Source organism: Peromyscus leucopus, chromosome 9, assembly GCF_004664715.2.
Source record: "Peromyscus leucopus breed LL Stock chromosome 9, UCI_PerLeu_2.1, whole genome shotgun sequence".
Lineage (NCBI taxonomy): Eukaryota > Metazoa > Chordata > Mammalia > Rodentia > Cricetidae > Peromyscus > Peromyscus leucopus.
The window spans coordinates 113,552,025-113,555,712 of record NC_051070.1 but is presented as its reverse complement, the minus strand read 5'-3'; the positions used below and the strand labels follow the sequence as shown (position 1 = coordinate 113,555,712).

At 49.0% G+C, this 3,688-nt stretch overlaps 1 protein-coding gene across 1 annotated transcript in view; it reads left to right on the top strand.

Annotated features, from left to right (window-relative positions):
* Arhgef3 (Rho guanine nucleotide exchange factor 3) overlaps positions 1–3,688 on the top strand; it is a 283,414-nt gene continuing 279,726 nt past the window's right edge. The window contains exon 1 of the mRNA XM_028882410.2: positions 1–78. The gene's annotated coding sequence lies outside the window, so the exon portion shown is untranslated. The remainder of the gene's footprint in view (positions 79–3,688) is intronic.

Below are 3,688 nucleotides of genomic sequence, written 5' to 3'. Positions count from 1 at the left end.
AGAGAAAGTTCCCGGAGCTACTTCCGGGGAAAGAGGCGCCACCTGTCTGGGGCACACCCTTTCGCTGGACTTTTCCAGGTTAGTGTCGCGAGGTCAGTGTGCGTCTCTGGCCACTTGGCAGGGACCTGGGCGTCACTACAGCCAGCCAAGAGCCCTATGCCAGGAGACCGCGTCTTTTAAACTGAGCAGTGGATGGTCCTGAGATGGGAGGCGCCTGCCCAGGGCTTAAGGTGACCAGCAATGCTGTGTAGCAAGAGGCTGGTGAGCATTTTCTGAGGGTGGAAACGGATGCGGTTCCCTAGGGCTTTGCATGGTGGAGGGCTGCCCTGGCGCTCGCAGCTATCTCATCCTGGGCTGGAAGGTTGCGGGAACAGAGCGGCTTGTTCCTAGAGAACTTGGCTTGCTCGGTTTATTGCCTGGACCAGGCTTGCTTCCAGAACCTGGCAAGGATGTGAGGTCTGCCAAACAGCGGTTGTCCGGAACGCACCGGTGGAAACTGGAAGCATTCTTGCACTACACAGGTGTACAACCTTGTTCCCTAGAGTGTGGAAGAGGACTTTGTTGTGCTTGTGTTGGCTGTGTCACAATTACGTTGCACATCTATGCTGCATACTGTCACCTGTGGGTGACCCTAGCACAAGCTTTAAAGGCTTCATAAGGTTATGTGCCCACCACACTGATTGGCTCCAGGGGAATTCTCTGTGTGTGTGGTGTTCTTGTTATGACCGAGGCCAGTGTCATATTGGGCTCACATCTTCAGCTTCCCAGTATGGTGACATGCAGGTCCGAGTCCCTTCTTCTTCTGCTTGGGATCTGACCTTACCAGCACCAGAGTGCCCTGTTCGGATTAGAAAACTTGGCTTTGCAAGAATGCCTCCTATAGTTAATGTTTGTGCAAAGTGTATCCGAGAATGTGGGATTAGACATGACCTTTGTCAAGGATATTGCTGGGAAAAGGGTCTTGGGTGCTCTGGAAACTATGGGTGTTTGCCTTTGGGGATCAGAACGGATGAGGTTTCACTTGAATTCCGCCTAGCATTAGGGACCTAACCAGCTGACACCCTCTAGTCTCTAAGCGTTGAGCCTATTTAGGGGTTTAGGGGTCTGCTCTTGTCTCAACATCCTTTCATCTAAAGCGGAATGAATATCCTCTTGCATCATTGGTGTCCTCCTGGGTTGCACCTGTTTAGTTTCTTTCTTGAACTTTGCAAACAGGAGTGCTGAACCAAGGGTCCTGGAATCCTCTTGAAATTGACACATACTCCAAGAGGCCCATGTGCCGCGAAAGTGGATTCTGAACCATCCATGGGTAACGGCAGGTCCGCACCCCTCTCTAGGACAGACTCACACACATTTTTAGGGAGTGGAGGTGGTACGGGTGTGCTGCTTTAAGCATTTGCTCAGAGCACACTTTCAAATAGAAGATGCATGTCTGCCCCAACATGAGAAACCCTGGCGAATCAACTATCTGAGCAAAGACGATAGGTTAGGGATCATAAGCATTTGTGGGGTCTGTAGGATGGAGTGTAACCAATGGAAATCTGAGTTTGGGGTGTCTAAGCCTCCCAAATGTTGGGATTCCAAGTGTGAGCCACTGATGCACAGGTTGAGAGCCTTTAAAAGTAGTAGTGCTGAAATCCTTATGGCAGGGAACTTATAGCCTTCTGCCAGAGCTGGTTCCATTGAAAGAAAGTTGTGGGGACCAAGGATCAGAGTCTTGTCCTGTGCCCCTCTGTTGAGGACAAGATGTGGCTCCAGACATAATGCTGGCCCTGTCCTTCCTGTCTATTTTACTTCCTGATTGTCCTTCCATCCACATCCATCCAAGATAACTGTCTGCACTTCTTGCTTTGAGGTCCCTGAGCCCCAACCAGAACTCAGGATGCCTCTGAGTCTTGTGTGAGTGGAAGGGAAGCAAAGCAAGGAGGTGCTCAGGAGCGTGAGGCAGGAGGATCAGGTGTTCAAGGCCAGCCTGTCTCCAGAAACCAAGATGGGCAGTGGGAAAGGGGCAAGGGGGAAAAAAAACCAAAAACCAAAACCAAAAACAAAAAGGTCATTGCCATACTTTAGAAGCATTCAAGGCCAAATTCTGTACTGCTCAGGCCCCTTTTACTGCATTGGGGGTGGGGAGTAGAAGCTTTGGGGATTTTTTTTCTATATTTGCATTTCTGTTCTTTCACTGATCTTTTCTGAATTATTCTTTAATCAATTTATTCATTGTAGTCTTTATTGTACTTACTGAAAATCAACTTTGGACCAATTTTCTTAAGGTTTTCTGCAAGTATTCTCCGTGATTTGTATTACCTGGTGTCTAAAATCAGGGAGGGGAAACGAAGTAGTTGCGTGTGGTTCTGATTCATTGAGGTTTCTTCTTGGGACACAGACACACAGACACAGACACACACACAGACACACAGACACACACACACAGACACACACACAGACACACACACACACAGACACACACACACACAGGACTGGGATGTAGTATTTTATTTGTTTTGTTTTGAAACAGAGTCTTGATACATAGCCAGGCTCACCTTGAACTGTCCATCCTCCTGGTTCAGCCTCTTGAGTGCTGGGATTACAAGTATGTACCACTCAGCCTTGCCGAAGATTGTTCTTGTGTTTGCTGTATTTGAGATAGGGCCTCACTCTGTGGCATAGGGTAACCTGGAACTTGCTGTGAGCCCAGGCTTGTCTTGACTTTGTGGTAATCCTCCCAGCTCATCCTCTCAAATTCTAGGATTGTAAGCATAAGCGATCATGGTTGTTCTTGTATTTACATAGGAGTTTGAACCATGTGGCTGAGTTCCTGACTTCATTCACTCCAGCAACGCTGTGGAGGATTGGGCATGCAGCTCAGTGGTAGAGCATTTGCCTAGCATGCGTGAAGCTCCAGGTTTAATCCCCAGCATCACACAGAGAAAAAAAAAACCTTTGGAGGAGACTCAATTGGAGACTCTGTTTTGGTGCTGAGTTCCCGTTGTCCTATTGGAGTTGGCAGCCCAGGGGCAGAGACAAGCAGTAGACAGCTAGATGTAGAGATGACCACAGAGTGATGGTGATGTGGAAATGACAGTTGGGGGCGGGGTGGTCCCTGAGTGGTGGCATGGAAGCACAGCTGGTTTGGTAAGAGGATGTTTCTCTGAGAAGGTGCACTTGAGTAGAAGCCTAGCTGTGTGAGCCCATGTAGATGGGCAAAGACAATGCATATGATATCCAAGGTTTCTCTGTGTATCCCTGGCTGTCCTGGAACTCAGTGTGTAGACCAGGCTGGCCTTGAACTCAGAGATCCGCCTGCCTCTGCCTCCTGAGTGCTGAGATTAAAGGTGTGCCCCACTGCCTGGCTCCTCTCTTATGTTTAAAGGCAAGGTCTCAAGTAGCCCAGGTTGGCCTCAAACTCCCTATGTACCTGAATATGACCTTACACTTCTGTTCTGATACTATTGCCTCTGCCTTCTAAGTGCTTGGATTACAGGTGTGAGCGGGCTCACCTAGTTTATATGGCGCTGGAGACTGGAAACATGGCTTTGTTTTGTGTGTTAGGCAAGCACTCGACCAACTGAGCCACAGTGCCAGCCAGCCTGTCATCTCTTGAGCACAGGGCCAGTCTGGCTGACTTGAGAAGGGGAAGAGACTTTTCCTCTGGTCCTAGCCAATGGTACACTACGATGTTGTAGGGGAA